Source organism: Amblyomma mixtum, chromosome 1, assembly GCF_055824585.1.
Source record: "Amblyomma mixtum isolate Tamu chromosome 1, ASM5582458v1, whole genome shotgun sequence".
Classification (NCBI taxonomy): domain Eukaryota; kingdom Metazoa; phylum Arthropoda; class Arachnida; order Ixodida; family Ixodidae; genus Amblyomma; species Amblyomma mixtum.
The window spans coordinates 104,450,140-104,475,965 of record NC_143012.1 but is presented as its reverse complement, the minus strand read 5'-3'; positions in this window follow the sequence as shown (position 1 = coordinate 104,475,965).

Genomic DNA, 25,826 nt, shown 5'->3' with positions numbered 1-25,826 from the left:
GAGTTCGATCCAGCTGCGGCAATGGAATTTCGATGGAGGCGAAGTTCCAGGGGCCCGTGTGCTGTGCGATGTCAGTGCACGTTAAAGAACCTCAGCTGGTCGAAATTTCCGGAGCCCTCCACTACCACGTCCCTCATAGCCCGAGTCGCTTTGGGACGTTGAACCCCCATAAACGAGCCTTAAAGACACAGCAGAACACTGCGGAGCGAGAGCAGTTCAGAAAAATCGCATATCCTGCCAAAAATGAAAGGGACAGTACAGCAAGCCTCATAGGCAATGCAAAAAGAAAAAAAAAGACGTCAGGTTCAATTAACTGCGCATCTGCTGAAGGACAGCAGGAACACTGTGCCAGAAAACTTTTCAACCTGTACACGGTACAATGCCTAACAACTTTGAATGTACCAGACGACCAGAATAATGCTAATATATTTTGTTAATTCATAAGAAAGGGGATGTCAATCAATTAAAAAGCTTTTAATTATTAGATAACTATGGGAAAGAAACATGAAGCTTAATGAAAAGGCTTGAAATGCAACTGAAGGCAGGACGGCAAGCTATCGAAAGGTATAGATGTAATCACACAGTAGAGTAGGAGAGCGACACAAAGTAGAGATAAAAAGTACAGAAAGAAATGGGGCCTGGGAAGGGTATGTAACCAATTTCAAGAAAGGTCAATGTAGCACATACAGTCAAAGTTATGGGCACAGCAGAGATGGTGGAAGGATGAGAGTAGAAGTTTCAGGGGATAAGGCGCCCTCAAGTGGCACAGGACAGGGTTAACAGGCGCTCATTGGACAAATCCTTTGTTTGCAGTGAACATTTTCTTAGGCCGATTTGATTATGAAAAATAAAAAATGGCATGCATCACAAGAAGGTTCGCTCACCAAACTCGTCTGGCCCACTGCCACTAGCCCCATTGATGGATGTCATTGCTGGGGCCAGTTCTGTGAATTAGGTATAATTAGAGTTCATGTCCTTACACCAAAATGCACATCAAAGGTACCGTAAAAACCCGCGTATAATACGAGGTTTTTTCCCATAATTAGCGTCCTAAATTTCCGCCTCGTACTATTTGCGGATCCGAACAAAAATTTTCGAAGTTGCTCGATGTTTTGGTTTCGTTTTTGCGGCGTGGCTATGGCTTCGCTTCGCTATTGGCGCGTGGCTACGGCTTGGCTTCGTTACTCTCGACAAACGACGTCACGACGTCGTTTCTTTGTTGATCCGTTGGGTGCGCCGGGGGGTCACGGTGTGCCGTGCGCCTGTTGACAACACACGTGCTAGCATGTAAGGCACGCTTCGTGAAGTGGATATTGTTTTAGAGAGCACGATGTCACGGTCTCGAAAACAGTACTCGGCTACTTTCAAGCGATTTTGGCTGCGGAGAACATCGGCAACGGTGCGGCCGGGAGGCAGTTTGGTGTCGTCGAAGGAAGCATTCGTGGATGGCCACAACAGAAAGAAGCCCTTTTCGCGTGCAGCGGAATGCGACAAAGCTTTCGCGGCCGTTTGATGGTTGTGTAAACAAACCGTTCAAGGACGCAGTCAGGCGGTGCTACGCAGAGTGGATGCGCTCAGGTGAGCCTGCAGTGACGCCAACCGGGCGGCTGAAGCGGGCTTAAGAAGTGCGGCATCTCGAACGCCCTCGATGGCACGGAAGATGAGTACATTTGGGATGATTTGTCGGACAAAGAAATGTTCGAAGAAAGCGCTACTGAAGAACAAAGTAATTGAAGTGAAGTGCGGGATGCGATTTGAATAAATGTCTTCTATGAGCTTGTGTTACTCGTATTATACGCGGGTGAAACTTTTTTTCCCATTTCGCGTCTCTAAATCTTAGCCCCGTATTATATTCGGGTTCGTATTATACGCGGGTTTTTACGGTATATTCACACAACGGATGAGGTCGCAAAAAGATCTCTAGCATCACCTCAAGTAAAGGCAGTGTCCGCATGCTGAAAGCATTCACACATGAGATGAAAACAGCAGATCTTGTCCTAATAGAAAAAAAACGCCCTCCTCTTTCCATCTGCAGACACCAATTGGTTGGCGTCAATTCGTGACGTCAAGCCACATAATGCACAGTTCACCCTCAAGATTTGCAATTCAGTCCACCGTGCGAATTCACCTTAAGATGACTTCCAAGAGCACTTACTTTAAGCTCTAAGATATACATGCATGGTGACACCTACAACATGCAATTTGATGAAGTAGCTTAGCTAAGAAAAAAGGGATGAGCAGCACACATGTGAGCTACTCAGGAACAAGAACCAGAGCTAATGTTTTAAACAGTTACTAGGCACATTACCATAGCATGAAAATGCACACACACCTCTCAACTGGCATGTTAGAAATACAAAACACTTCAGTAAACTATCTACACAACAATAGCACACCTTGCAAACATACACCACCTGGACTTTGTGTTTCCCAAATATAAGACATTCATTTTGTGCACAAAATTGCAACAAATAAACAAAGTAGCAGTGCCACCTAATTGGCCATTTAGAAACAAGGAGCAGAGGTATTATGAACAGCAGAGTTAGTTGTTGGCCTGGTTAGCATCACTGATTTAAGTTCATAGTTTTCCAGCCCTACGGAACACACACACATACATGAGCCGCCACGGCAGTTCAGTGGTTATGGTGCTCGGCTGCTGGCCTGTTAAGACACGGGTTCTATCCTGGCCGCGGTGGTTGCATTTCGATGGAGGCAAAATGCTACAGGCCCGTAAATGCAAACTGCATGCAGGAGATCTAAAGAATGAGGACAGGTTCCAAACTTGTCAAGCACTGCAGTGATTGTACAGAGATTTTCAAGTGTGAAGATCCTTAGCAGAAGCAAGCCACTTGTGAAGGGACAGAGACGCATCATATTAAAAAAGCTGGTTCACAATGTGCGAGCAATACTTCAGTTGTATCATATAACACAGAAATGATGTTTCTTTCATAGTTTTGATGATAAAGGTGTGGTAAGTTTGTTTTTTTCCTGCTCCGCTGGTCTGAAGGCATTTAAGCAGTGTCTGCGCCGTTAAATAACCAGTTGTCAGTGAGTGCTGTGTTTTATCCTTCTTCCCAACTTCAGTAAAACGGCAAGTTGAAGAAAACAGCGCAGCAACAGGCACAAGAAAGAAGATGGGACAGGTGCTGACTAGCAACTGAAGGTTTATTGAAAAGGAACACTTAAAATATACTCTCTTCACAACCAAGAGCGTGCATGAGCTGCGCGAACAACACTGATAAGCTATCAACTTCAGTCATGGTGGTCAAGATTCAACAGTTCACAGCCATGAACGGCCATCCGTCCTTGTTAATGATTGTTAACTATTGTATCCTGACCACCATGACTGAAGTTGACAGGTTATCAGTGTTGTTTGCGCAGCTCATGCACGCTCTTGGTTGCGAAGAGAGTATATTTTATGCATTCCTTTTCAATACACCTTCAGTTACTAGTCAGCACCTGTCTCATCTTCTCTCTTGTCCCTGTTGCTGCGCTGTTTTCTTCAAGTATCCTTCTTCCCTTCTTTGGTCATGCACCGTTGCACTGGAAAACTACAAATTTAAAGTACTCTCAACATTTGCCTGAACAATTTAGCACGTCTAAAATATGCTTATCTTCTGGTAGCCTCCAGCTGCTCACAATGATGGTCTCTTCTAATTCATGATGTGACAAGCAAAGCTGCATCCCTGCAAAAAAAAGAAAGAACCAAAAATTTCCTAATATAAGCATCTTGGTGGGCACACGTCTAATAACAAATCTTTTACAATCCTCAATGAGCACAGACATTGGACAGCTCTGTACAAAGAACTTATGTCCAGTCACTTAGCTCAAACCAAAATAGTGAGAAAAAAATCCGCCCTTCCCTGGCAGCGCGAGCATATTTTAACAGCCTGAGCAACAAATTGTTCTGAAAGTGGCTAAAAATGCATTCATTACAAAAAAGACATCGACTATTCATGCCAACTAAAATTCCTCAAAAGCAAGCAAATAATATACAAACAAAAATTCCCATTCCCGCATCTCACAGCAATGGCCAGTGCTGCTGTCTGGCTTGAATCCTGCCTTACAAGCGGACCTACTGGTGTCAGCCATGGGGACGGCCATTCAATTGCTTAAAACCACAAGGGCGTTTGTAGATGAAGACGCGGCTGGAGGTGGTTGCACATCACTCCCTTTGTCTTCCCTCAATTGTGCCATGGCAGGTGGCCGACAAAGTAAACTGAGCGAAGAGGGCAGGCCCAGCCTATAGTCTTTTTCAGCCTCACTGCTGTGCACAATTTGAAAGGCAAAGTTGCTAACGGCCGATTCTTCGTGGGCTACATAAGCTAGATCACAAACTGATGATGGGTGCAGGGGTCAAGTGGATGCAGCTAGCACAGGAAAGGGCTAATTTGGGGAATATGGGAGAGGCTGTCGCCCTGCTGCGAGTATAGTCCGGCTGATGATGATGAAGGATGATTGAATTCCAATGAATATTTCACTTTTCTTACCCTTGGTGCAAATCGCTGCACAGTCCCATAAATGTTGGTTATAAGAGTATACATCTGATTAAGAATGAGAGGGAAAATACTACACTACTGGCATGATGCAGCAGCGTCAGTGTTAAGTGAAAGAATAAATTCTGGTTCCTTGCTTACAATGTCGCTGGATCTATGCTATCTTCCAGTAGAATGCATGAGAACTGGTGTAATGCCCTCGCACAAAGTGCAGACGTTAAGGAACATGCACAACTTGTTCTTCCAGAGAACGAAAAATTCCAAAGTAGTGGTAATGACCATCGCTCATCACTGCTGGATCACTATGCCTCTGCGTCTTTAGTAATTTTTTAGAATCCGTGGGTAACTCTGGATGGTATGGCTTCAGCACTTTAAGCAGGGTATGCAGGTGAGAAGCAGGCAATTGGCTATTAATTGCCCACACGCGCAAGTCGTGCTCTAGACATTGAGTAGCGGAACCAGACTCAGGTGTCATCCTATCTTCATAACCCACCAACTCCTCATTGTCAGAAATTCGCGACAACTCTTACGTTGCACTTTCTATGTCAGGGATGCTGCTAGCGGTGCTAAAATCTGACAAGTGAGAACTGCGGCTTTCAACTGCGTCCTCGACCGGCGCTGATAAAGAGGATAAAATAACATTATGCGATGAAAAGGCATCTTGAAACTGTTCTGCTCCTGTTGCGCACAATCTGCTGCCATGACCATTATCAAGACTGACAACTGCCAAACAGGGTAGCATTTCGTGATGCGTACCCGCAAAAGCCGGCTCTCACCATCGTGGGTACCCTTGACGAAAACAGTTTTCTAGTTCGTCGTGAACAGCCTCTGCTGTTCTTCGGCGTCGTTGCCGAAATGACACCTCGATTAGCAAACACTTCATTCTCTTCATGATACAACGAATGTAGCACTTTATCAAACTATCACGCAGGGCATGGGTAACATATATACACTACTGGCTTTGTGCCAACCAACACAGGTCACAGCACAACAATGCAAGTCTAGAAATCACTCACCATTGAGGTCATCCTCTGTGCAAGCGTTTGTTGTTTCAGCTGAATTCCAGTGAAACCACAACGAAACACAGCAGTGCGGGCACGACGACCGCCAAAAAACTGTACTAGAAGAACAAAAAACGTGAAAATCTTGCCATGACTGCCGCTGACACGCGAGTTCTCGGACCAGCGCACGCCGCAGGATTGGAATTTGTCTCTCGGCGCGGCCGCGAGTAGCCGCGGTTTGGATTTGGACCATTAGACTGCAGGGCGTCAGTGAAACCAGAACTAAATTTCTTCGGCAGTTTTAATTTTGTCTGCCTGTTTAATTAAAAACAAAGTAATTCCAGCTGTTTAAAAATATTTCAGATAGAAATATATCTTTCTACCTTAGTGTCACCATTTGCATACACACCACATGCAAACTTGCAATCGAAGTAAAAATTAATAAACAAATTAATACTCTCACGGTGAGGGGAAGTGATCTGGTACCGACTTTTCTATTTGGGCTTCAGAAATAGCCAGACAGGGCAGATTAACCTATAGCATGAATGTTATAGCAATGCCATCGTATGTTGTTCAACATTTATTCATCATTTGACAATATTGCTGCAATGTGAAAAGACCACTTCAGAGCAACGTTATCAGCAAGTTGCTTGGTAACATTGCAGCAACATTATCTAATGTTGAAGAATGTTAGCGCAACATAGTACAACATTGGCAATGTTGTGGCAACGTTGCAGTTACATACTGTGCTACTAGGGATAGCAGCGAGGCTCTATGGTGAGGCAGCTATGACATATAATGTTCACCAGCTGCTGCACCTTTCTAAGGCTACGCGCATGTTTGGCCCATTATGGGGTGTGTCCACGGTTCCTTTTGAAGATGGGATTGGCCGTGCACTGCGGCTTGTGTCAGCAGCCAAGCTGGTGCCTATGCAGGTCGCTGAACGGTGCATAATGCAGCAGTGCTATCGAAGCTCAGAAAGAAATTTGGAGCTCCCAGCTCATTTGGCTTTTGCCAAGAAAAATATTGGCGCTTAGCACACAAACAGCTACCAGACATGTGCTCTAGGTGTGCCACACCCTGTTCCTTCATTTCCCGAGCAGCTAAAAATGATTTTCAATTCACACTTTGGCTGCATTCCTCAGATGTCTAGGTACTTTCGAGCACAAATTGGCAGCATTATTATACACAGTTCGGATTATTTGACTCCAAAAAAGACCAGCTCTTGTTATGTTAAAATGGTAGACGGCTCATATTGTTATGTACTTGGAACTTATGAGATTGCAGGCTGTATATATTTTCACTCCCAAAGGCTTCTTGTTTCACCACTTGTATTTGATGTCCTACATATCATGCAGTGTCAGCACCCACCGGCTGATCAGAATAATTGTTTGCACTCCCTTGATGATGTGTCTCTGCAATGTGTTTTCTTTAGTATTAATAATGTTTCATACTTGTGTGAAGTGCCCAACCAGAAGGAAAGAGATTGATCTGGTAGTGATGTATGATGTGCAGTTCATGAAGGTAGTTTCAGTGTATTTTTATTTTTGTATTCCTTTAAGGTAGCTCTTCAGTGTGTTTAAGTTTTTTCAAACTTGTGGCCATGAAATTCATTGCAGTTAGCAGCATTTACACCAATCTTCAGATTGTGACGGGAGGTTGCTCCATATTGTCACATTGTCAAAAGTTCGTCGTCAGTTATAAATTCAGCACGGCCACAAGCGGCAGGCATTGTCTTCGACGACCGCCAAGCACGCTTGTTGCTACACCGCTGCCGAGTCGTTCAGTTCTTTGTGGGTGTGAAACAGCCCAACAGTGTTTCTTTGGAAGCCGTTTTGCTGTCTACCTGACTGCCAAACTGCAGCCATCACAACTACGTGACAATATTACACTAATCTCAAAGTTTCTTTTATTCTTGGAACATTTATGCTTCAAAGTATTTAGTGCAAATAATGCAAGAGAGAACACATTGCCATGTATGCTGACAAAGTCTGTTGATGGGATTTATAAGACATAAGTAGAGGCCGGATTTTTAGGCACCAAGAAGGCATGTTTTAGGCGCCAAAAATAGGTGGTTAAGATTTGATTTTAGGCACCTAAAAAGAAAAATAGGCACTATAAACTGCATCAAAATTGCACTTATCAGATCCGAACATCAGCACGCAATATCTGCCATAAAGTAAAAACAGCCGGAATGATTTGAGATCTTAACCATTGTGTGCGAACCTTGGAAGCACTCTTTTTAAAGCTGTCGTGAAGCTTTTCGTACAACACGCATGCTTCAGCAGAGCAAAAGAGATGGTTACAAAGCCTTTTAAAATGCGTTGGCATACCTGGAAACAAACAATTTGCTTGTCGTGCACAATAGTAAAACAAGAGGCCGTGCATTTAGCAATTGACGCAAATGTGACTTTAAAGCATCCGACATGTGTTCAGAGTCATCCTCATAGGAATTAAACTTATCTATTGCAGGCATGCACGGTGCTTTAACATTAATAAATGTGTCGCCATTTGTGTAAACTGCGTTTTATAGTTAGTGGCTCCAAGTGTCGGAAGTCACGCGGACTTAAAATGGTGCTTGCTATTAAAAGGGTCTGGAAACCATAAGTACGAGATGCTAAAAATGTAGCCGCTTAGTGCTGGTGATGCTTTATATGCCGAAAATAATTATATAGTTCAGCACGGGCCTACGTACATCCACTGGGGATTCATAATAAATAAACACCGTTCATATAGTAATCACTGCTAAAGTCATGAAAGCAGTAGCACACAAGCAACGTCTCCATGTTGGTGGGCTCAAAATTGTGCCTCTTCTCATTGAGAACAAGCTTGTAAGCTGAAAAGGAACGCTCCACACCAACAGATGTTACAGAAGTGTGCTTGTAGGAAACCATTTCGATTGAAGGGTTGAGATAATATGACATAGGAGTGACGCCAAAAGAGTGATATTCATACAAGCATCAAACACTGTTTGAGTGCATGAATGTGTTCCGTATGCACGCACGACTGGCACGGCTCTCAGCTGTCCAGTGCGGCCTACTCCAAGAAAACTGCCGCCAAAGGCTATTTGATTAGGATGACATGCAGATGAGGCACAAGGAATGATCATAAGGCAGATTACCAATATGGCAAATTTTATCCAGTTAAACTTTATCCAGCCAGCTTATGGAACAATTTGCAGTCAACTCGAACCCACTGGGAATTATGTGGACGAAACTTACGTACTTCATGTACTTTCCAAAATGTAGCACCATCTGGTCAACTACCATTTTAACGGCCAGAGTTTACAAGCTGTAACTACAAAACGGCAGAAACAGGAAAAAGGTTATTTCGATATTTTTGGCTGATGTGGTTGACATTGTCTACACAGTCGGCGTTGGAGTAGTGTTCACCACACCCAAGTGACGAAGTCATTTAATGTTGCCATGTGTGGGTTCAACTCAAAACCGAAATGGATTCGAAAACAAAGAGAATCTGAAAACAAAACCACAACGTATATCAGGGCCATTTTCTTCAAAATAGGGCATTTTTAGGCACCAACGTTGGAAATCGGCATTTATAGGCGCTGACGCCCAAAATAGGCATTTATGGCACCATCAAATGTGTATTAAACATGTCGTGAACGCCTAATTCATGCTCATATGTAAAAATGGTGCGCCTATGATGCCTTGAAAAAAATAGGCATTTGCCTAAAATCTGGTCTCTAGACATAAGGATATACCTGGCCTTGCAGCCTGATAGTATGATGCTTTGTCATCCTTGTTTTTTCATGTGTTTAAAAAGTTTGCTGCTTTTAAGTGTAAAGAATAATGCACGTTCCTGTCCAACATTTATTACTCCCTCTGCTTTGTTGTTGTAGCCTAGTGTGTGTAATAAATCATGTTTGTAGATCACATCACATCACTTTATTTTCCTTAAAGACCCTTTTCCAGGGTGTTACATAAGGGGTGGGGTTTACGAAATGCAGGAATCAACAGTGCTTGAAAATGATGATGAACATGTTATGGCAGTAATATTATGGGGAAGGCCGTTCCAGTCAGCTGCTGCACGAGAAAAAAATGAGTTGGCAAAAACAGTGGTACGGCCACGTGGACGCAAAACTTGGAAGAGAATGATCGACCGATGCGGTGGGACCTACATTGTGGAAGTGCACAAATGTATGGTTCTTGTTTTAGTGGTGAATAAAAGAACTTGTGAAACAGGACAAGACTGGCTATGCGACGGCGACTAGAAAGATTAGCTAGACCTGACTACGATTTGAGGGATGATATGCTGACATCATACTAGTATGAGGAGTGCATGAATCTGATAGCCCTGTTTTGAAAAGATTCGATAGCGTGTGTTAAATATTCTTGATAAGGGCTCCAGATGGGTGATGCGTATTCAAGTTTAGTTCTAATGAATGAGATGTATGCTTGTAGTCTTACGTGTTGTGGGGCTTCCCGTAGGTGATGTTTTAAGAAACCTAGTGTTTTATTAGCAGATGATATCAGGTTAGTCACGTGCAAACGCCAAGATAAATCATTAGAAATGGTGACTCCTAAGTATTTATATGACTGGACGAGGTCAACTGGGGAATTGCAGACTGTGTATTTGAAAACAAGAGGATTTCGACGGCGGGGAAAGGACATGCACTTGCATTTGTTAGAGTTGAGCATCATCACCAACTGGTAGCACCAGTCTTGCACATGGCGCAGGTCTGCCTGAAGGGATTCTTGGTCAGAATGGTTAGTCACTGAGCGATAAATGACGCAATCATCGGCGAATAAGCGGATGTGACAAGAGACATGCTGAGGTAAATCATTAATGTATATGAGGAATAACAAAGGACCGAGAACAGAACCCTGTGGGACGCCAGAGGTTACTGGAAGCGGGTTGGAAAGTTGGTTATTAATGACGACGGACTGAGAGTGATGCGTGAGGAAAGCTTTAATCCATGCAATTATGTTCGGATGTATACTTCAACTGGGAGAGTTTAAGAAGCAAGCGTTGATGAGGTACTTTGTCGAATGCCTTAGCGAAATCTAAGAAAATGGAGTCAGTTTGCAGGTTAGTATCAAGGTTGGCGTGAATATCATGTAGAAAAATGGCTAGTTGAGTTTCGCAGGAGAACCCCTTGCGAAATCCATGCTGTGATGGATGGAAGAAATTATTTGAATCCAAAGATTGCATGATTTGAGAGTAAATGACATGTTCCATGATTTTGCACGGTACACTTGTTAATGAAATGGGGCGATAAGTAAGAGGTGAATCAGTACTACCTGATTTGTGGACGGGAACGACCTTCCCCACTTCCCAGTCGTCTGGAATGGTACCTTCGGAGAGTGATTGCGAGAACAATCCTCAAAACCTCAAAGCCTCAAAACTGGCTGCACTTATTTTTGATGCAGCGTTACATGTTCCATGGGTGTGTTCCGGGAACCAAAATTCTGTTACTGCTGTCAATTAAGTTGCCGTATACCCTAGTGATACGAAGAATTTTTACGCAAATGCCTTTCAAAGAAGGTCCTCCAGCCAGTGGAGCTGGCCAATTGGTGTGATGTGATGGTTAATCCCCATTCACTTAGTGTGACATACAGGGGGCTGGGAATTAACTGCATAGAGATCATGAATCCAGCGTCAAGGAATATATTCACTTGACATCGCGGTGCTAGGTGGGCGAGTTTAATGTTTTCAACGATACACATCGCCAGAGAGAGAGAGACTCTTTAATGAAATACAGAGAATTTAGCCGGTATTTCAATATCGCTGGCATGCTACTCTGCGTAGGGAGGGGAGTTTGGGAGATAAAGACTGAAGGAGAGCCGCACATGAGTTGTGCGGCTTCTCATGACAACACAGATGCCTCGAGGGGACTTCAGTGTACTCACTGCGCTTGGCTTCAACAGTCAATGCAAGTGCAGGGCGCTTTCCTGCTTGGTGAAAATTATTTAAACAGAAACGTCGCGCCATGGAAAAAAAAAAATATTTGCGCTGTCGTTCAGCGCGAGCAATTCGCTGCACGTCTTTGCCGCGCTTATAGCGCTGTGCGCTGCATTCAGTCACCTTAATCCCCGACTGAAAGGTGCGCTGGCGTATGAATTCCTCGTGACTACGAAAATCGGTGCGGGCGCGCGCTCCCGCGTAGAATATGGGCACTGGTTTCGTTGCCCGATCGAGGAAGCTCTGGACGATCGAGCATGCATGCAGCGTCTCCACCTTGCTGAAAGGATGATCGAGGATCGAGGGAAGGCTATGCGTAGTAGAAAAAGTTAATTCCGACTGGCGCAGTTCCTGGCCGGTTTATGCCGCACACAAACATGCGTACGTGTACTGGCTATCAGATAGGCAGATCTGCCCTGATAGCGGGCGGGTTCACTGCACGCGGTGCGCAGCATATGCATAGCGGAAAGGTCGAACATAATCAGTTTTGAGTATGAAGTATGATCGACGTACGTACCGATACCACATTTGCTCTACTTTTTGCGCGCAACGCGCACAAACGCGTTAAGCTAGAATTAATTGTGCAGCACCTTTTAAAAATTCATTCGCCTCAATTGATGGTTCTCCCTAGATTAAAATTAACTGCGCAGCTAACACACATTTTTTTTCACCTGGCCGTAGTTTATGCCGTGCGCCTGGAATCGTCTGCGCCGAGGACGAGTGAAGAAAAGTCAGCAAAGCCGAATAGCGGCCGGCCGTCTTTGCATGCTTCGCACGAAACGCAGAAGTACTTCAGTTATGCGAACCGCTTGGTTGGTACGCATCAGTTGTCAAGTTCACTACGAGACAACGTTTACCGTCCAATATTGATATATGATATGTGTACAGTTTTGCCGAAAATGAGCCAGGATCGAGTGAAGCCGGCCGGATGATCCTTGAAGCTAAGCATATGATCGAGAACGCGAGCTCTACAGCGATTCATGGCCTCCGTGCAAAGAATTTTCAGGCACTATCGGAAGGGCGCGCAGCTCACATATACTTAATGCGTGCTTGCAAGAATCATGCAATTTGCACGAATATTGTATGTGTTTGAGCATACGTACGTGTGTTTCAGATATGTCCCCGCTAATTTCGTAAGCTGCTTTCCGGCCAAATAAATCTCCACCGGTGAGCGGTTGTGCTGGTACAAGGTGTGTGCTACACAAACCGATTAAAACGTACAATTAAGCTTCTTGCCAGTATTATAACTTTCCCGAAGCGATTCGCAGCTATGCCGGTGACGGTCGAAGCTTACGTCGCCCGCAGACAGAGCAGCTGCATGCAGATTTCTGCAGGACCGTCAGAGTCACTCCGGTAAACAGAGCTGCTAATGGAGATGCCTTCAGCACAGTCAGAGCTCGTGCCGGTACAAACAGACGTGCTGACGGAGATCCCTTCAGCACCATCAGAGACGCGCCGGTGCAAACAGAGCTCCTGACGGAGATGCCTTCAGCACCATCAGAGTCACGCCGGTACAAACAGAGCGGCTGACGGAGATGCCTTCAAACCGTCAGAGCCGCGCCGGTGCAAACAGAGCTGCTAATGGAGATGCCTTCAGCCCCGTCAGAGTCGCGCCATTGCAAACAGAGCATCCATGCAGATTCCTTCAGGACCATCAGGTGCATGTAGAGGTGACAGTCAAGAATCCTGTTGGCTCCCTGAATGAACTTTGAAGGATTTTTTGACCGGGCTGGGATTACATAACACCTTTGAGGAGCTACGATAGGCGCAGCTTGAGTCGCAAAACCTCAGGCTGTTGCAAACAACGACTGGAAGAGCGCTCCTGCAGAGGCTCGGATACCGCGAGCAGATGCGAGAAATGTCGAGGACGGCAACGATCCCCGACGAGCTTCGCAAGACCCTCAAGGTAGCTCCAATACCAAAAAACATGGATCCCAACCTCCATCGAGGCAGAAGAGAAGCGAGGGCCGAATTCATTGAGAAAAAATACGCTCCTCAAGCCACGACCGTGTATACAGACGCGTCTTGGAGAGGAGGAGATACCAAAATCGCTGTGGCGGTGGTCGATTCGTCTTTACGCGAAATGACCAGCGCGTCTCTCCGAGGCTGCACAGCTGCAGAGTCCGAGGAAGTAGCCGTTGCTCTAGCGGTGGCGGAGGGCTCCAGAACCGGGCGGTCACTAACAATACTCACGGACTCTCAAACAGCCTGCCGAAATTACATGAATGGCAGGATAGGTCATCACGCTCTCCGTATACTCCTCGCATCGAGCGACAGAATTAAAAACCAGGAAGAACAAAACGACAAGATCCCACACAAAATTGTGTGGGTACCGGGGCACACGGGGGTGGCAGGGAACGAATAGGGTGACAGGATAGCTCGAGGATACATTACTTTCCGAGCATCCGACGAGACCGCGGAACTCGCGCCAGCACCCGGGGAATATTCGGCAATACTACAAAACTATAGAGGCAGAAGAATGCGATATCCCCCACCGCACAAATCTCTCAGCAGAGAGGAGGCTGTCACTTGGAGACAATTACAAACAGGCCCTTTCCCAAACCTACATATACTAAACAAAATGCACCCTACGATATACACGGACAAATGTCCCTGGTGCGACGAAAAACCTACTCTATACCACATCACATGGGCCTGCCAAAACATAGACGTGGTCCCCAACATACAAAAGCCGAGTGCGGAGCAGTGGGAGACTCTGCTGTCCAGCGACCGCTGTGAAGACCAACAAGGTCTGGTACAGCGAGCTCAATGGGCGGCAGTGGCCAGCGGAGCCCTGGACTGAGGGCAACCGACCACTGATTAGAGGCGGACGACTTCGACAGAGAAGGTTCCTGGGGGTAGAACCAAGACGTCTCTGAAGATGCTCCAAACCGCAGGAAAAACCATTAGTGTAAATAAAGTTTTCCCTTCCTTCCTTCTTACATCTGAATGATTATGGGGGAATATATTGTCACGGACTAGAAGACGGCAAAGTGGGCAGTGGCGCGGCACGGAGCGCTCGCGAGGCCCGCCGCCATTCAATCATTCCATTGCCATCTGTCACGAGTCCTGTCTTCATCGGCTTGCCGTAACGTAACAGTGTCATCACTTGTTTGAGTAGCACATTCAACTATTGAAGTAGCTGGGCGATGTTTTTGGAAGTCTTGAGGATTAGCCTGAACAACACAATTCAGTGTTTGGCTGTTTACAGCAGGCAGGAACAGATGGCTGCTTTCTTCATGGCCCTCGGTTGTTTTCAAATTTTTCTCACTAATGCAGATCATTAGACTGAAATCATCATTTCTTTAAGGAACCGCGCAAAGTGGTTACTCCCGCTCCAAGTTCTGACGGTTTTTTTTTGCTATTTTCTGCTGCATATAACTCGGATAACCAGGAAAAATACTGGGTATAGCAGTCTGTTTCAGACGCCGGATCTTGGCGGATTCAGAACGGTAGTCATTGCCCAAGGAGTGCAAAAAGCAGACGACACTGCTGGCTGACTTGTCATTCGGAGTACAACCTTTTCTCGATATAGCTTTTAGCCATGCGTGCCGGAAAGTTTCATCAGCTGGAAATTTGCGAAAGCTTAAGCCAACTTCTCTTTTTTTGCTGGATTTGTAGCATGACACGCAGCATTGTGACATGGTCTAGAACATACAGGAAATTATTTATGAGGTCAAAGTCTCTGATTATCAAAATACTGTTTTGTCTGAATGAAAATGATTCGAACAACGCGATAATACATAACACGTTGGTGACAGCAGCAGAGCCCCTTTAGCAGCAACACTCGAAGACTGGGAAGCCTACTGCCAACACCACTCAAGTTCGCTTGAAGCTACACAGTCTAAAAAAAAAGCCATGCGTGCAAGGGCCCTGATTAAATAATTTGCAGCAACAGGCGAGAGAACATGTACCTCTAAAGACACACCCAGAAGACAGTCAGGGGCACCGTTGAAAGGAAAGTTCGTAAACAGTTTTTTTAAGGGAAAAGAGATTAAAAAAAAGGAAGACGAGCGTTGTAGGGGCAGCGTTTAGGCACAGCGGCAGCTCACCCGCAAGAAAAATTCAGGGGGCACTTTGTCTAAAGTGCGTAGAGGCGAAAGCGTTTTCCGCACCACTTTCGCTGCTTCTTTGGCACTGGTGGCGTCACATATATTTTAGTACTAATTACTAAGTGATGACAAATCACTAATTAATGCTTAATTACTGATAAATGTCTAATACTAATTAACTGCTAATTAATGACGCTTAAGGTTCACCTTTAAGAGTGGAACGCGACACCGTGTTGTAGCGCTGCCAGGGGGTCCACGGAACGCCACCACCCGTTCGGCGCGATGCCTTGCCCTTTGAACGCAACGCTTTTTGAGGAAAGGAAATGGCGCAGTAATTCTCTGTCATCTCGGTGGACACCTGAACCGCACCGTAGAGGAAGGGAGGAAGTGGGAGTGAAAGAAGACAAAGAGGGCGAAGAAAATGAAAATTGTTTTTGAGGAAAGGATATTACGCAGTAACTGTCTTGCATATTTCGATAGAAATCCGTCAAAATTCAGGGGGGCACTTTTTTGGCCTAAAGTGTGGTCACTGATGTGTGGTTAAGATGTTTAGCTTCGCCTCTAAGAGTGGCACGCGACAGCGTCTTGCAACGCTGCCAGGGAGTCCATAGAACGCCATCGCCCATTCGGTTCTGCGCCTCGCTCGTCGGTAAATTGGTTTTTGAGGACAGGAAATGTATCTGTCTCTCGTACCTCGGTGGACACCTAAACCTCGCCAGGAGGAAAGGGAGGAGGATGAGAGTGAGCGAAAACACCGTATTCACTAGACGCGCCTTTGTTCATTACAAACCATCGCGCTGGCATGGCAGAGTGGATAGCATGCTCGTCTCGCACGCCGAAGACCGGGGTTCGATTCCCGAGCTCGACTGATTTCTTACTCGGTTATATTTATTTATGTGGCCTGAGTAGAAAAGTTAATTCGGCTAATTGGGTAATTAAGGAATTAACTAAGCTCAGTCCCACTTGGAACATCACTATACGATTCCTTCAATTGGTTGCATGGTTACTAGCCAAAGTACAAGGATGGATGGATGGAAAAAACTTTATTGTCAATAAAATGGTGTCTTGACCCTTACGGGTCACTGGGCGCCGTGGTCGATCCTTGGTCCAGGATGCCGCACTTGACTGCTGCCATCGTGGCTCGGCGCACAAGGAATCGTTGCGCTTCCTCGTCCTCGCTGGCCAGCAAGTGCTCCCACTGCATCACACTCGGGTTTATTCTTGGCTCTAAGTCTGCCTTAGGGCAGGTCCATGTGATATGTTCTAGTGTAGGTTTACCCTGACACCACGGACATTCGTCTGCATATTGTGTAGGGAAAATCTTGTGTAGTTTGTGAAGATGTGGGTAGGTACCGGTTTGTAGTCTGCGCCAGTCTACCGCCTCCTCTTTGGTGAGCCTTTTGTGTGGGGCTGGGTAGCGTTTCCGCTGACCCCTGTAATGATCGAGTATATCTGAGTACGTGGGGGTAACTGGGTCAAAGGTGCCTGTGGTGCAAAGTGCTGAGTCTGCTCGGTTGACGTATCCTCGAGCTAACTCGTCTGCTGCCACGTTGCCCCTCATCCCCTCATGTCCCGGAACCCACACTATACTATGTTTAGTGTTTTTGTGTCTTCTCGTCGTGTGTAGAATATGATTGGCGATGCTGTCGATCCTGCCTCTTGTGTAGTTTCTACATGCTTGTTTGGAGTCCGTCACTATAGTGAGGTTGTGTCCTGTTGCGTTCCCGTGCGATACTGAGCTGGCATGGCGGAGTGGATAGCCAAAGTACAATTCGCGCACTGTGACGTCACGACCGTTTCGACCAAAACTGAAAAGCGTGACATTTCTGTCGACAACTGCTGCTTACAACGATGAGACATTAAAGGCTTTCGCCTTAATACATATTTTATGACACGTGCAATGTGGCACATCAAGTCAAGCATCAACGCAGCCTTAGCTGCGTCTGGATCGTATAATGCTACAAAAAACATCGTGCACTGTGTAAACCTGATTTGGGGATATAGAGCTGCGTACATTGATTTCCTTGCGATTTCCTCTGGCTGTCAACATATTTTAGAGCGAAGCTGAGTGAGTGAGTGAAAACTTTATTAGCTCTAGATTCCGTTGTATTCGGCGGTTTTGAGATGGCTTCGTCCATCTTGCTCAAAGGTCGGTTGCCCTTAGTCCAGGGCTCCGCTGGATGCTTCTGCCAGTTTTTCTCGCCGAATCAGACCTTCTTGGTCGACCCGGCGATCGCTGGAGCGAAGCTGACGCCAGATTGAATACATGCACCCTCCGATATATGCGCTTCTCCAAGCGCGTGTCATGTCGCGACGCCGTCGGCAGGGGTTAGGGTGCGGGGGCGCGCGCATCGAGGCACCCTAGCAGGGGTGGGAGAACAGCGCCGCTCCGCGGCGCGCGAGGGAACTTCTCCGAATACACATTTACAATGGGGTGCGCGCTGAATGGGGCGGCCGGAAAAGCCCCGCCGCGCGCGCGTGATCGAGGCGGCCGTGCCCGCGGCGTCGGAGTTTGCAAACTGAAAGAGGTAATCTAGTGGCGTTGGTATGGGTGGAGGAAAAGCATAGGGAGGAAGAGAAGAATAGAAGACAGGAAGCAGTCCAAGAAGTGACAAAGACAGTCCAATGAAGGATCTAAACCGAATGTAGTGAAATATCGGAATGTAAAAAAAGAAATAAAAACTAAAAGCCTCTGGTGGCCAGGCTCGCTGCCTTGGCTGGGGTTCGCTGATGATGGTATCTACTTCTCTCCTTTTCGTTCTCTCTTTTATACCCCCACTTTTCCATTCCACCTTTCCACCTTTTCTTTCATTTAAAATTAAAAAAATTAAAATTTTGGTACTAGACTGATTTTTAAAGTATATTGGCTTCTTCATCACCCGCGATACATTAGTGGTGCCGGAGAGTCCCAACCTAGGGTCAACGTTCCTAGACAGTTTCAGTTTCGCAGCTCCACTCGGAAGGTGGCTAAAGTGGCGGTCACGGGAACTAGTGGCGCTGCAGTCGAGCTTTTCTACATCGTCTGCTGTCGCGGGAGTTTCACTCGCTTCAGCTACGACAGGCTAGTCAGATTTCCAAGCTGGTTTTTCTTGTGATAGTGCTGTTAGTGTTGTGAAAACGTGTTTGTGGTGAAATATGTGCACTTGGTGACTTCCGAAAGGTACACATGCCATCCTGCTTTGCGCCCGGCTGCACAAGTGGCAACAGAAACGATGCCACCGGTCATCATTTTTTCCAACCGCCTCGCGATGCAAGCGAATTTAAAAGGTGGGAGCAGATGTTGCATCGCAAGGATAGACGGCTCCCTCACACGTTTAAGATATGTCAGCGTTATTTTGAGCATGACGATATTATCAAGGACTACAAGCACGTTGTGAATGGGCAAGAGGTCCGAATTCCCCGCGGGAACTGGACGCTAGTGCCCGGTGCCATCCCTCGACTCTTTTCCGGCCTGCCGGACCGATTCTCAAAGCCGAAAATTGTGGAATTCAGACGGAAGTCACCAAAAACGCGTGCTGCTATGCAGACTGATAAGTGTGAAGATCAGTGCAGCGACAGTACGTCCTCCTCAGGACAGCCTTGCGTAGAGGCAGTCGGGCCGAATGAGCTGATGCCTCTTTCCCGCTCAGCGGAAACCAGTGCTACGTCTACAGCACTGACGATTGGTCACCTGGCGACTGCGACTCTACCATCTACTGAGTGGTATCATGAATCAATAGAGGACGAAATAACTGGGAAGGTGTGTGCAGTTTTCTACTGCAGAAAGCTAGCGGCAAGCCGTCTAGTCATTCCCAAGGCTGTTGTCGTGGAAGACGACGGTAGCTGCTTCGTGAACGGCTACAACAAGCTGCACAGGCAGCTGATCAAAACTGCAGCTTCTGTTACGGACCTTGAGAACATTCTGCTGGAAACAGATGCCTTAAATATCTGTGCAGGAGTAAGTACAAATCTTGATGAACAGCCGACGAAGTCGGAAGCTATTCATCACAAACACTGTTATGTTTTTTCGAAGCAGCTAATCTGTGCGCGTTGCTTGCGTTTTAGAAGACATTTTCGAGCGAGGAAGAAAACGGCAGCACCTAAGAAGGGCCAGAAGCTGCAGAACTTGAAGAGGAAAGCTTTTCGAGCAACTGCCGCGCGGGAGAAAAACAGAGCGAGGTTGTGGCACTGAAAGCAGCGCTCTCAAAGCTTACAGATCAAGGAATTGAAACAGCACTGGTTGATCTCCCACCTTTGTAGCGCCTGGCATTCATGAAAGCATTAAAGCAGCTGAAATCAAAGTCATCATGTGGCATGCGCTACAATTCTGAGTGGTTGCTAAACTGCTTAATGCTGAGGATAGCCAGCCCACGAGCTTACAGGCTTATTTATGGCATGAAGATGATGCCACTGCCATCCATGAGTCGTCTAACTCAAGTCCTTAAAGGCATACCTTGCATGTTTGGGTTCAACTCCATTTGTTTGGAAGCAATAGAAAAGCAGTTAGGTGGTAGAATGGGTGGCCAAGGATTTGACACTCTGATATTAGATGAAATAAAACTGCGCCAGGCGTACAACTTCAGCAAGTCGACATATAAGATTGACGGCTTCGTCGATTACGGTGACATTTCCGAAGGAAGCACAGAGCTTGCGGATCATGCTCTTGTTATGTTTGTGCCTGTGCTTGAAAACTGGGTGCAACCTATTGTGACCTTTGCCACGAAAGGAGCTGCCCCTGGAAACATCCTGGCGCAACTTGTGTTGGAAGCAGTTATCCAACTGCACAAGTATGGAGCTGCTGTCATATCGATGGTCAGCGATGGTGCTGGAAATAATCGTTCAATGTGGCAGCACATGGGAATCAGTGGCAACGTTGCATCCCCTTGTCACAAAATTCAGCATCCTTGTCTACCTGAAGGGAAGTACCTCAATTTTATGTGTGACATTCCTCACGTCGTCAAATGTGTGCGGAACCATCTGCTCAAGCACAGATGGCCAGGTATGCTTGAAGTAACCCACTTGAATTAATAATACGTCAGCTGAAGTAGAGACACCAATTTTTTTCGATTGAATGCTCTCTTTTCCTTCGGAATGGTGTGCAAGACACTAGTATACATGAGCCATACCATGACATTCACCTACGCCAGCTCAATGATCTGTGATTGACTGTTTTTATTTCTCCCATGCTGTTTGGTTTCGTTTGCAAAGCCGAACAAGCAGACGATTTGAGGTCATGTGAGTGATACAAAAACCACGATATAATCGCTGATTATTTATTTTTTGCATTTCCAACTCTTGAGCAGGCTTGCGCAAAAGTTTATGTGAATTAATAGACGAAGGTAGCGACCATACTGCAGTTTTTCTATGCCTCGAGCTCAAAGCGTCTGTTACGTCACAGCCGTCGTTCCGCTGTTGAAACGAAAACCGAAACAGCATCTTGTTAGCGCAATCCACGCGGCTGTCCATGTTTTCTAATGTGCAGCACATGCAGCACAACATAACAAACAAATAACAGACGAATAAAATTTGGTGTCACTGCTCTTCTAAGGTAATGAGATGAAAATTTGTATTTGCGACTTTTTTTAAAAACAATATACTTCCAGGCTGGAGACTACAGTATTGACTTCAGTCACTATCAACTGCTCTTCGAGACGGAGAAGAAGAAACATCTAAAGTGTTTCAAATGACAGTCTTGCGAGAACAAATAACTTGTTTATTGAACGGAATTAATAGACTGCCGTGCCACCCGCACGGCCGCCATGCTTGACGAGCCGGGAGCCGTGGAGAGACTGTGCTTCAAGAGCTTGCACTGGCGGGAAACGTAGGGGGGGAACGATGCCGCCACGGTATGGTGTCGCGATCTCGCGGCGTATATTGTAACATCCTCCCTTTTGTGAGTCGACTACCCTACAACGTAGTCGTGGAGCCTCTTTGCTATTGCAGTACACCCCTTGGGCCAGGAAGGTGTTGAGGCTTGTGAGGGCCGGTTAACTGGTTCAGGTGAAGAGGACGACGGGGTGGCCACTCGAGACTGGAAACCTTCAGTTCAAGATGACCCGGGTTGGTCACAGGTTGTCTGTGAGCCGTCATGAACGTCAGACCGTGCTTCCATGTGGCCTGCTGTGCCCCTTATGTGCGTTCTGTTTCGACGTAGAACGCTGTCACCTGTCTGTACCTTGTAGGACCGGTCGCCGCACTGCTCGGTCACTATTCCCTTTTCCCAAGTGGCCTGTGGGCTTGGCCGAACTGTGACATGTTGTCCTTCTGTTTAAGGTGGCAGGACCTTTGTTGTCTGTTGTGGTAGAACACCATTTCTTTTCTCTTTCTCTTTCCGCTGTTTATCGACGTTGATTGATCTCGGCTGCAGTAGCTTTGTTGTCATTGGGACTGTGGTTCGGGTGCGCCTGCCCATTAAAAGCTGGACAGGACACGCTTTCAAGTGCTGTAGTGACGTGTTCCTACAGTCGAGAAATGCCATGTGTGGATCGCTATTGCTTTCATGTGCTTTCTTTAGAAGCATCTTCATAGTCTTAACTGCGGATTCTGCCATGCCATTTGATCTTGGAAAGCCTGGGCTTGATGTGACGTGCTCGAAATTCCATTCCGCTGCAAACCTGCTGAATGCTTCGCTGGAGAACTGTGTGCCATTATCTGTGACCAGAACTCTTGGGATGCCATGTCTTGCAAAATGGGCTCTCAGTTTCCTGACGACATGAGCAGAAGTTAGGGAGTCGAGTTGGTCGACTTCCCATAAGTTACTGTAATAGTCCACTGTCACCAACAGGTGTTTTCCTCTGTACTCCAGAATGTCACATCCAACACGCTCCCAAGGAAAACTTGGCTCTGGGTGGGGCCTCAGTGTCTCCCTGTGTTGCGCTGGTGCATACTTCTGGCACACATCGCATGCTGAAATGTGGTCCCTCATCTCAGCGTTCATGCTAGGCCAAAAGATGCTGTCACGTGCACGCCGCGAGTGCTCTCGATGCCCATGTGTGAAACATGCAGCTTCTCTTTCATCTCACGACGTAGTGCTCTTGGAACGACCAGCCTTTGTCCCTTGAATATTATGCCGTCTTCCACAACGAGCTCGTCTCGGAACTGAAAGTACATTCGGATTTCTGCAGGCACGCTGTGTTTCTCTTGCGGCCATCCAGACAGAATCAACGTCTTGAGCTTCTGGAGGTTGTCGTCTTCTATGGTGGCTTGACGTATTTTCTCTGCGGTCTCTTTCCGGACAGGAAGGTGGTTGATCACGTTGATGTCTTCAAGCTGTTGTTCACTACGGCGGTCATATTGTCACGTTGTAGTAACGGCAGTCCAGCAGTCAGGAAAACAGCAACAAGGCTTGCAAACGAAGTTCTTTATTTGGGCTGACTTGCGCCCGCAAAAGAACTGAATCACTCGGCGGCGGCGTAAGCAACAAACGTGCTCGTCAGTCGTCGAACTACGAATGTCCGCCGCTCGCGGCATCGCTCAATTTAAAGCCGGCAAGGAAACTTCCAGATAACAAGACAAGACCATCTACAGAAATCTGGAAAAACCTAGATGCAGCCTTTCGTGGCTGCGATCAATCGAGATTAGTGTGGTCGCTTCTCGCGTCACGAACAAAATTGATAACAACCCTTTCCTGCAGCCTTGAGCGTGACCGAACAAACACTACAATGATACGTGGCAATATGGAAGAAATGCACGCGACATCGTGTCAGCCAGAAGAAGCTCCTTCCCAGGGCGATACTGTATGTCAATGTTGTATCGTTGAGTCTGCAGAATCATTCCTTAAGTCTTCTTGGCACATGGTCCAATCGCTTCTTGATGATTGCTTGCAGTGGCTTGTGATCTGTGACAACAGTAGTCAGTCTGCCAAATGTGTATTGGTGAAACTTGCTGAGTGCAAAAACTATGGCAAGCATTTCCTTCTCTATTTGCGCATACCACACTTCAGTGGGTGTGAGAGCTCTGCTTGCGAATGATGTTGGCTTACCGTCTTGAAGAAGTGCAGCTCCAAGTCCATGTTCACTGGCATCGCACTGCAACACTAACGGTTTTTGTGAGTCATAGTAGGCCAGTATTGGTGCCTTCACTACCAAGTCTTTTGTCTGTTGAAACGCTTTGGCCTCTCTACTTGTCCACGTCCACGGAGCTTCCTTGACCACCAACTTCCTGAGTGGTTGTGTGACATGGGATATCTTTGGGAGAAAACGTGCCAGGTAGTTGACCATTCCACAGAAGCGTTGGACACCATGAACATCAGTCGGTGGTGGCATCTCTTGAATGGCTCTGACCTTTTCAGGGTCGACGCGTAGCCCTTCTCTTGTCAAAACATGGCCCAGAAACGTCATGCTTGAGCAATGAAGTTCAGTCTTCTCTTGGTTGAGGCGTACACCCATCTGCTGACATATCCTTAGCAGGTTCTCAAATTTCTTGTCATGGTCACAGCGAGCTTCCTGGTCAGTCCCTGCTACTCCAAACACCAAAATGTCGTCTGCAACGCACAGTACACCGTCTAGCCCATCAAGTGCTGACTGTAATTTTCTTTGGAAAATTTCGCTGCTCAGGGCAAGGCCAAAGGGAAGGCGGAGCCAGCGGTAACGTCCCATTGGTGTCTGAAACGTGGTAAGGAGACTGGACTCTTCGTCAAGAATGCACTGCCAGTAGCCATCACGTAGGTCTAGCTTGGAGAAGATCTTTGCCTTTGCGACTTCCGGTAAGATGTCGTCGAGAATTGGCAGGGGGTGTCTCTCACGCTCCAATGCCTCGTTGAGTGCTTGCGGGTCAATGCAGATTCTCATTTCCCCATTCTTTTTCGTAGCGACAACCATGCGGCTGACCCACGGAGTTGGCTCTGTGACACTCTTCACCACACCTCGCTGTTCCAGGCTTCTTATTGTTGCTTCAAGCTGTGGCTTCATGCTGACAGGCACACGGCAATTCGTTACTGTTTTTGGTTTCGAGGCAGGTTTAGTCACAAGGTGAACACGTCCGGGTAGGCAGCCCAAGGTTGACCCAAACACATCTGGGTACTTCTTCAAAATGTGGCCCATCATGCCTTCGGCACTTGACTCCCTGATGCTGGCAACAAGGTTATAGTCCACCGTGATGAGTCCCATCAGTTCAGCTGTACAGCTTCCTATGAGCGGTGTGAGAAGCACTTCTTGCACCGTGTCCACCTAACTCACAGCAACTCTAGCTTTGGCCAGGCAGTGCAGCTCCTGCCCATCCCTACTATTAATCAGCCACAGAAACTACTACCTCTGGCCTTTCCTCCATGGACACTCTCTCCTCTAAAGGTGAAGAAGTTTGTTCCAGGTGTGAATGCAAAGAGCCGCATGCCACAGGCAGCGCTTCTGCAAACTACTCTCGCCTACTTAACGGAGGAATATAGGCAGCACACCCATATCTTCACCGATGGTTCAACTACTAAAGAAACATCTTCATGTGGCCTTTATGTGCCCTCAACAGGCCATGCCCTTTCTTACCGGCTACAGCGGAGGACATCCTCTACGACAGCTGAGCTTCACGGCATTAAGGAAGCTGTTTCGTACATCCTGCGCCGAACCGCCCACCGTTGGGTTATCTTCACCGATTCGAAAGCATCTCTCCAGATCCTGGCCAACCTGCTGAAGAAAACGAATCACCAGCCAGTTTCCCTGGACATCGGATATCTACATCATCTAGCTATTGCCGCAGGCCACTGCATAACATTTCAGTGGGTACCTGCTCACTGTGGCATTCAGGCTAATGAAAAAGCAGATGAAGCGGCCCGTAAGGGCCATCAACATCAGAGATACATTCGAACTTTTTTTACGAAATCTGATGCGTCCCAGGTGGCCAAAAGTTTTGCTTCCGAAGAAATGTATCGGCTTTGGAGTTTGCCGACATATCAGTACCAATTTCTTCACTCAATCGACCCACATCTTAGATCAAGACTCTCACCCAGAATTCCTCGACATCTGGAAACCCTTTATCATCGACTTCGTCTTAATGCTGCATATACAAACGGCTTACGATACCGTTTTAGACAAATGGACAGTCCGCACTGTGACAACTGTGCCGCGATAGAAACTGTAGAGCATATCTTGCTTGAGTGCCCTGCATATGCTAACGAGCGTGCGTACTACGCACATTGCATGCAGAAGCTCTGCTCAGTGCCCCTTACAATGGACAAAGTTTTAGGTCCCTTAGCCTGCCTTAGGCAACAGAGACTTGCCATGACTTTTCTATTCACATATTTAAAAGACATTGGACATCTCGATAAGCTTTAAATTCATTTGCACGTCACCTTCATGCATTCTTCATGCAGTGAACTTCGTCAGCCCATTTGACGGACTATGCACTCCATCACTCCATAGGTTACATCAATACTCGCCATTGCATCC